A 9,525-nucleotide genomic window follows, 5' to 3' on the forward strand; every position below is an offset into this window, starting at 1 on the left:
CCATCTGGAGATGCTGTCATATCGAGACTGATGTCTGGGATTAGCGATAGATCAGTGGCCACAAAGCCACATTTAGATGTAGCATTTTGTTCTCGACCGTCATGTTCTTCCCAATGGAGTAAAAAAGCAATCTGCTGGTTGAATAGTTTTGGTTGGCTCATTTTGTTTTGTTTTTTTTTAGCGAGTCTTACAGAACATCTTCAAAAACATGTGGCTCTGCAGTAGCACAGAAATAAATCCAAAAAGAAGTTAAATGGAATATTGATGAAGGCAATGTTGGAGCTCAACTACATGGTAGCCACGGGTGGCCATGGCATATGAACTACTTATTTAAAGAACATTTTGACAGTTGATTTGTTTTTCAACTCTATACGAATCGATTGATGATTCTGAGTCAATGTCAATCAAAATCATAACTTTTACATCATAGCAACCAGCAATATGGCTGAGGAGACTTTGTTTATTATACCATCCACAGTCATGCGTTCATGAAATAAAATTTAAGCAATTTTAGCGTCATTGCGCTTTTTTGACGTGAAATGAAAGAATGAGTCCTGTAATGCGGTATGCAAAACGATCATTTGTTGAATGATCACTCTGACTGGCTGTTAGCTAGCAAATGCAAATCATCGCATGAGGTAGAAATAATAAAGTAATAAAATGGCAATATCATGTAAATGAAGCTCAGCAAAATGTTGCTTTTGATTTAGACTTGCTTATACTGTATTATGAGAGGGCAACACGGTGCTCAACTGGTTAGCACGTCCGCCTCATGGCCTTCCCGTGTGTAGTTTGCATGTTCTCCCCGTGGCTGCGTGGGTTTTTTTCCGGGGACTTCAGTTTCCTCCCACAATCCAACAACAGGCACTGTAGGTTGATGGAATACTCAAAATTGTTCCTCGGTGTGATTGGGAGCTCAAATGGTTGTTCGTCTATGTGTGCCCTATGATCGGCTGGCAACCAGTTCAGGGTATTCCCCGCCTATTGCCCGAAGACAGCTGGCATAGGCTCAGGGACGCCCACGACCCTTGTGAGGAGAAGCACATTAGAAAGTGGACAGATAGATGGATGGATGGATATATTATGAGAGCATTGAGCAAGGCTCTCTGGATGTGTGTTTTATTTCCTGAAACACTGACTGTTGATGGTATGATTAACAAAGACTTCTTACGGAGGTTGCTTCATTCCTTAACTTGACACAGTGATGGGACTTTGTGATTTGTAGAAATGTTGTAGAAGTGATCATTTCAAAATGTAAACCCTTGCAGAGACAAAATCTGGCATTTTGTTCTGTTTCGAATGTTTCTTTCATTGTCGAAAGGGCCTTTGGCAAAGTAATCTTTTCCACCAAGCACCTTTTGAGCAAAATATCCCTTGGATTTGTTCAGCACATCTGACACTTGCCACTTTTCATTGTGCTCAGATGTCGTGAAGGAAAGGACGGAGCAGAACCTCTTCGGGTTCTGCATTTCTCTGAAACAAAGGAAGGTTTTATTTCCATATCAATCAGGGCATTGAGTGTCAAGCACCTGTCAAAACCGCTGGAAATTGCGGCCAATAAACGTTTTTCCATCATACAAATAATCACTTTTCTTTGAGATCACAGAGAAGAAGATACTGCACATGTGACAGCTGCGAGCCTCACATTCTTTCCAATCAAATGCAAATCATTCCATTCACGGTTTGGGCGGTTATGTTCTGTAGACCTTTTTGATCATCTTGGAAAATATCTGAAATCGCTTACATGTTTTGAGCGTTGCAAAAGTGCTTTGGGAGGATTGATTCAATAGTTGGACTATCGAGAGAGCTTGAGGTGAATGTCAAGTTCTGTGACAGTCGCTGCAGGGTACCGGCGTGTCGAATGCTTTTCTGCAAGCCATTGCCAAAGTGACGCAGGGACCGGTCATGTGTGAGTGAGCAACAAAACAATTGTGACCCCTTCCTCTCTGTTTATGACATCATTCAAAAGGACGCCCGATCGTTTTGCACATTTGCTTCAAAGGAGCTCCGGGTGGGCAAAAGTTGAAAACACATCATGCGCTTCACTGTTTCTGGAAATGAATCAGACAACGAGCGAGAATGCTGTTGCACCTGCAAAAATATAAAAAAATGAATTGACATTAGGCGTAGAAAAAAAAGTAGTGTGTTTCCGGTAACCCGACCGACCGAGAATTTCTACGTCGAAAAAAAACTTTACAGTCGGCATTTTTTTCAAACAATCCTCTACATTTTTGTGTAGAGGGTTTACAGCGGTGCAAACTCTCGCGATATTCACGTTGAGCGCGTGCGTCGTTTGCCCTGTAGTCTGTCAACAACATTGAAACATGGCGGCGGCCGCGATCTCCGACGACAGTTTAAACCGCGTTTTCTGTGTTACAGTCGCATGCTCGCACCGTAATGTTAAGAAAATAACATCCATTGATGTATCGAAAAAATTCAGCGAACTATTTGATGAACACCACGGGCCGAGTAAAAACTGAGGGCGGAGGAGGACGGCGGAGGAGGACGGCGGAGGAGGACGGCGGAGGCGGCGGCGCGCCCCGGCCCCCCGAGTCCGGAGCAGGGAGAAAACTAAATAGGTGGCAGCGGCGCCGGACGCGGAGCGGCGGGTTCAATGTCTTCTTGTTTTATGTTTTATGGTTATTTTGTTTAAATTTTTGATGGGGAAAAAAAAAGATTCAAAAAAAAAACAAAAAACTTTGTCCGACCTGCCAACCCTAAGCTGAAATTTCATGTTATCTTTTTTGTTTGGCCTTACAAGTGGTCATGTGTCTGCGGCATACTTTTTTGTACGTCGGGTACAAGATTTTGGTGTAGTGCAGGTCATGGCAATTTGCTATATTTTACTCGCCGCCTTTGCGACCTTGCTGGAGCTCATGGCGGAAAATAATTCATGAGGCCGTTTCGTAACTGAAATGCTTTGTTTTGCTTCGTTGTCCACCTCATGTTGACATGGGCTCAAACTAATCACCGCGCGGATTCACCAGAGATCGGTGGTGTACGTGGTGTAAAAACAAGAGGACCTATACGAGACAAAATGTACGTGCACTTCATTCTCAGCTTGAAAATAGCGAAAGCCCATTTGTGTCAGACGTCGATGTTGTCCAACGCGCACAAAAACATTGGTCATTGATGTCAAATTATAAATATCGCACAACAGCACATTTTGCACAAGTGCAGCAAAGTTTTGGACCAATCGCTGTGTTATTCATCCTGCAATAAAAGTGCTGCCCATGAAAACTGTGCTATTAACGTCAAGGTAAATTGATTGCGCCGCAATTTGCAGTCAAAACGTTTGAAAGGCTTTTTTTTTTTAATGCTTCTTTTATTTTGGCTGCAGCAGATATTTTTAAACATCTCACATTGTGCTGTCTGGGTATCAAGACATCCTAGCGCGACTCTTGTTTTTGCACAAAATCATCTCGGAGTGTGCCAGCAGCGGTAATGGTCATAAAAGAAGAGAAATGTCTCTTTATGGAGAGGAAGATGCAAATAAGGGAAGATGATTGGCATTATATCATTCCTCCTTGCATCATTTAATAGCCTGGCTCCCGCTGAAATTGACATGCAAGAAGAATACGGCGTCTCATGTAAAATAAGTGCGGTGTAAACCGTCAGGAATAACAAACCATTGTTGCCTTTTTAAAAATGAAATGTAAAAACAACAAAAGGGACTCTCATTTCAAGCAAAAGCTTACAAATCATTTTAATGACGCACTAGCTTGCACGCTTGAATGGCACACTTGATGTTAGCGTCGGATACAATCGCTCGCGCCTGAAAACTGAGGCACAAAGATGTTTAAATACATTTTAAAAACATTTTTAAAGCGACTCTTGTGTTACCGTCTCAGATGCAAAGAGGAATGTGGAAGCGTAATCGGCGGGCGATCAAATTTGCCTTGGGCAAAAAAAAAATGGTTTCAAAATCGAAACAATTCAGAGGTCAACCGGCAAACGGTTTTGTGTTTGACCTTTGAAGTTGCGTTGAACCTTTAAAATGGACACTTTAGATCTGAAATAATGCCAGTAGAAAAAGGTCAAGGTTCAGTTGTGCACTGCTCTGCGTGTCTTGACCCGCAGCCAACATAAAGCCTCAGACGTTCATTCAGGGCAGATGATGATCGACATTGGGCGCGCGTGCACACCGACTTTTCCTTTTCATTGGTTTTATGTTGTGATTTTTATAGAATAGGACCTGTTATATGAGGGAGGGATTTGAAGACCTCTTAACAGTTGTTAGTTTTTATTAGTCAACAGGACTTGGCTTTAGGTGGCCATCTGCACTGTGAAAATGAGCCATTTGCTTAAAGGAGACATCAATTAAGTCACCGGGGTAAAAATAAATATTTGATGCGTTTGTCTGCGTGTGAATATGAGGCCCTTCAAGTCAGAACAGCAGAAATGTGTTTACCCTACAGAGGACAACAATGGGGCCTATCAGAAGAAAAGCCTTCTGTTTGTGATTTCCCAAGGCATAATTTCCCTGTCACGATGCCATTTGATTATAGCTTATCTATTCTGCACAACATAGCGGAAATCATCTTGGATTGTGGCGGGCTTTATTGTTTGCACTAGTCCACCTGCTACACAAACCAACAAGCGGATGATTTGGCACAGACGTATGATCCGTTTCCCACACGATTGAGAGAACATCTGAGCCCTTGTTTCTTTGCTGCCTTCCAGCAAGAAACATGTGCCATTATTATTTTTGCTCACTGGAGAAATCATGCTATCAATGTTTTTAACCCTTTGATTCCAACACGTTACCGGACATTTGCATTCTTTTGAACAAACTAAACTGGGAGAAAGACCACCAAAAGAATTGAGTACGAACCCTGGACTGACGTCCATTTTGGAAAGTTGGAGGTAGTCAGGGTGGATGAAGACGAGTGGGGTAGAGGGCAACAGTGAACTGTGTTGTAGAATAATTCATATACAGTGAGTCTAGTAAGTTTTGTGTGTAGTTTTAAGTCTCTGAAGCGTTTAACAATGCAAGCAAGTCACGTACATACGCACTCGCAAACGCGGCTATGCTGGGAATCAGGAAGCGAAAACAAGAGAGCCCAGCAGTACGTGACGGCTGAGTTTGTAACCATTACTTTGACAGATAGTTGGTAAACTTGGAGTTTACACCGAGGCCATATGTGACTTCCCAGGGCTGCCACCTTCTTACCGTAAATAACGATAATACGTTTTTGAAAACTCTGAAATAGCAGGGGACCAACCATCCATCCATTTCTCTGTAGCACGTATCCTCACTAGGAATCAAATTCTCTTCCAATAGCAATGTTATCAATAAATAACGCTTAAAGCATAAAGAATTTAGAAGCCCTGATATACATCTAAAAATAGCATCATCGATGAAGTGTTAACTGGACACAACAACTGAATTGCTGTGATTCTATGCAAGGTCCCATCCAGCGTTAGACCGGTTACATATACGAAGAAAATGTTCCGTTTTAGACAAAACGATTTTGAATGTTGAATCACTTCTGTGTTATTTTTGAGTTCATTTCACAGAATGTCAATTTAGCATTTAAATGTAAGACACCAATAACCTTTAAGAAGCAAACAATGCATTACCAATGCAAAAAAACAACAATAAAATCCACTTAGCATTTTTTTTCACTATTTTCCACCTCCCTGGTATTTGTTTTAAAAAGCACATATGATAATAAAAATTGCCCCCCACCCGACCCTCCCAAAAAACACCACAACAAAATCAATACATAACTTCAATTATTTGCTATGCGCTGTCCAATCAGCGGCGCTGCTATAATGGCTGTGCAGACTTCATAAATAGATTCTCATTTGATGTGAAAAATCCCAGCGGGATGCTTTTTGTTGGTCCCACTACTGTGCTACCAACAAAGTAATAGCAATTTGGGCTGGGTTGAACTATAAAACATAAATGAATACAAATAATTGATTGACAACATTGGTTAGTGGAATGTGTCAAAAAGACTGCAGTGGGTAAAATGCTTCCATCCATTCTGTTCGTGATCATGGCGAGCTGGATCCGATCCAGTGTGCTGCTTTAACCTAGACTGCTGTGACACTTAATTTCCCCTGTGGAGATCAATAAAGCATTAGCTGATTTTAGCCTATCCTGCCCCAGCTGACTTTGTTAACTAATCAGGTTTCAGATTGACCGAAAAAAAAGAGGCCTCCTAACTGGCCTCGTGACATGACCATTTTGCCGTCCTCTGATTGGTTCAGCTATTTTTACCCCCTCTGATTGGTTGAGCTTAAAAACACGCAGCAAAAATGGCGGACATGTTAAAAAATTCATTTTCAAGGTGCACTTTGCGAGATAAAACTGGAATTTATAAGGCTAGGTCACCCTGCGCTGTTGCTAGCCGGCTTGTTTCAACCCAGAAATTCATTTCTGGGGCGCTTTTGGAGCAAAATGTATGAGCGCAAAAGTGTACACAGACAGGCAAGTTGCAAGGAAAGGTCTGTTGTGTCTGCATCAACATATCTGGTGAGTATGACGTGTTTTATTTCAAGTATTTATATTGATAAATATTGGTGTTAGGGTAAGCTTGTGAATCGCTATGGTATAGTGTTGAAGTTTTGAACTTATTTGGAGCTGATGTATGTTGGAAGAGAAATGTAAGTTTCTTCCTTTCATAATAATGGCAAAGTCATTCTCCAATACACAAAAACATGCCTCTGTTTCCTCTTTAATGCCATGCATAATTTTGTAGCGTACATTATTTAGCGACATGAGGTGGAAACTTAAATCCCTACTGAGGGCCCAGGTCCGAAACTTACTGCCCTCCACTGAATGATTGCGTTGGAAGGCTTGAAATATTTATTTTCTTCTTTGTGGAGTAGTTTTGCGAATCAATGACCTCACTTGAGGGGCAACTTTTCGATTTTGAGGAGCAAATTTATGGCTGTTTTTTGTGGGGTTGTTTTTTTTGTTTGTTTTTTGCAGGTTAATCCCATGGGACTTGAAACAAGGGTTTTATTAAGTAATAAAAAGCTGACGGAAAGAAAAAAAAATTGCTTTCTTTTTAATAGAATCAACAATTTTTACTTCTTAAATTTAGATTGTTCATATCAGCAAACTGTATGTTCTTATCTGGAAGCTTATTTGCTGCCACGCAGGCGATAATTGCTGATTTAGGAGCGACTCTGCAGCACGTTGAGTCGCACGAATAGCCTAGCAAATTTGAAGCTAGCTAGCTGCTTCTGTTTAACTAGCACAGAGCTTCCCTCGATGTGAGTCTATCAAAGTTTTTGGGGGACCGTCTCACTGGTGGTTCTTCTTCTTATTATTGTTTCTTTTGACGGTTGTCTCAGCAGTTGATTCAAAGTTTTGCTATTCAATGAGTTTTGATGAAGCGTAAATCGCTAATTGGCCTCGTCAACTGCGAATCCGCTGATCTCGAGCCTTGGTGTGGTACCTGTTTCGAAGCAATGACGTTTTGTCCTGACGTTTGTGTGAGTCTTATTTCTATGGCCTCAACACCAGTATATGCTGTCTATATTTTTGCCGTGACAAATTTGCTTGTAATAGGCCTACAATCATTTGTTGTACTGTAAGCATCCGGACCACATTAGCCCCGAGAGCCTGCTCGCCGTGGATTATTACAGCCAGCCATTTAACAGGATGAGAACTTGTACTTTTGAACTCATCATGAGCCACCATTACTCACAGCGGAAGGAGACAGGCAAAGTAGTGACACGTCATCTGATAATGGCAGCAATGTAGCAGTACGGGGCCTTTTAATGGATTCATAAGCTATGCTTTTTATGTCGGCACGTGTCATTGATGGCTGAACGAACGGCGTGTTCATGTCATTTTATCAAGATGTGTGTGTGTGGGGGGGGGGGGCATACAGTTTGTGCCTGACGTACATTTTGATCCCATAAGAGGGGCGAGGTTAGCGGCTGAAGCCCCGAGGGCTTTTTGTGCCTCCACTCTCACCTCTCCATCCTGTTCCGAGTCCTAATCGGGTCATTGGAGGTCCATTAGAGGTTATTAAATTCCTCTCAGCTTAAGAACAACGTGACAAGTTTTTGAAGCCAGGGATTCATAGCGGAGCAACAGAGTCACACCATTGCTCCAACCAAAGTGTTTGATCCAATAAAACACGATACTGCTTTTTTTTTTTTTTTTTTTTTTTTTTACCACCAACACCATAAGATAAGCGAGGCTGTGTATTGAGGAATGGAGTTGTCTTTTGGGTTTTCTTTTTAAAGGGGTCTTTTTTAATGAGCGCAGATAAAAGGCAAAGGCAAAGAAAGAGAAGATGAGCTTTTTTTGGCTTCCAAGGGTTGCAGCATCGTGCAGAGAGGCGGTCTAGAGAGACCTGCAGACGTTTTATCCAGCAGAGACGATGTTGGTTGTTGTGGAGCAAATTTAAAACAAGGTTACACGCAAAGTGATCTTGCTAGCGGTTCTATACTTTTGCGATACAGTACCGATGAAGGTTGGTGTTGCAAGATTTATATTTGCACTCGTGCTATTCTTTTGCTAGAATGACATAAATGTAGAATTTGAATAAATAATGAGAGACAATTTGTAAAGAAAAAAAAAACTAGACCGCCATTGTATGGAAATACTTGACCCAGAAATCTTAGTTCTTGCTGTCTTTCAGTACGTCGACTGCTCTCTTTGAGCGTTTTTGCGTGTGTGAAAATGTAAGGCGGCGAACAAGTGAAACTTTTTCTCCTTTCAAACTGGAAAGTATTTGTCCACATTGGCGGATGAAAAAATAATGAACAGAAGGAAAGCTGTGTGTGTTATTTCGCATTTTTGCATTCCAATTAGTGGACCAGGTGCTGTTCCAATTTGAAAAACAGCCAAAATGGTGACATGAGTTCAAGGTCCGCCCCTTGTAACAAACAAACAAGCAAACAAACAAACAAACGTGGTGAACTTCAGCCTGACTGCTGTCCTAGAATTCTTTGCATTTCATGCTCAACTAACATTACTGAGAATAATAATATTCTTTTTAAGTTTATAGGCCACGCCTCCTGGCTGACGAAGGCGTAACAGAATGTAATTAATTTCCGGTTTCCGTTTCTGTCTTGTGCGTTTGCGTAGAGCAGAATTTTCTGTCCAGAGTCCACATTTGGCTGCTACTTTGCTGTTCGAAGTTGGATATGCTCTGCTTTCACGCGGTTGTCATACCTCCTCTTGTGAGAGCGATATTTGTCACAAGTGTGTCTAATTCACCACCATGAAGGCGATTGATGACTGACTGCACAACGTATTTAAACACATTAGTTTCCCTGCCGAAGTTCGTTGCTAGCTAGCTAGCTGTCGCGGCGTAATTAGCACATAGCTTGCCTCGATCTGCGACCACCATCATGTAGGTGACGTGGATGTTTTGCTGCAAACTACAAAAACGCTTCTTTGAAGCCTTGAGTACAAATTGAACGCACAGATTAAAATGGTAGGTTTTCAGACGTAAAAAAATACCTGACCACAATATATCATGGTGTGAAGTGTTGTATTTTATTTTATTATAACCATGACCCAAATTTCAGGCTTGGTTCATCATACCA

This window comes from Hippocampus comes, unplaced genomic scaffold (genome assembly GCF_001891065.2).
Source record: "Hippocampus comes isolate QL1 unplaced genomic scaffold, H_comes_QL1_v1.1 scaffold85, whole genome shotgun sequence".
Taxonomy (NCBI): domain Eukaryota; kingdom Metazoa; phylum Chordata; class Actinopteri; order Syngnathiformes; family Syngnathidae; genus Hippocampus; species Hippocampus comes.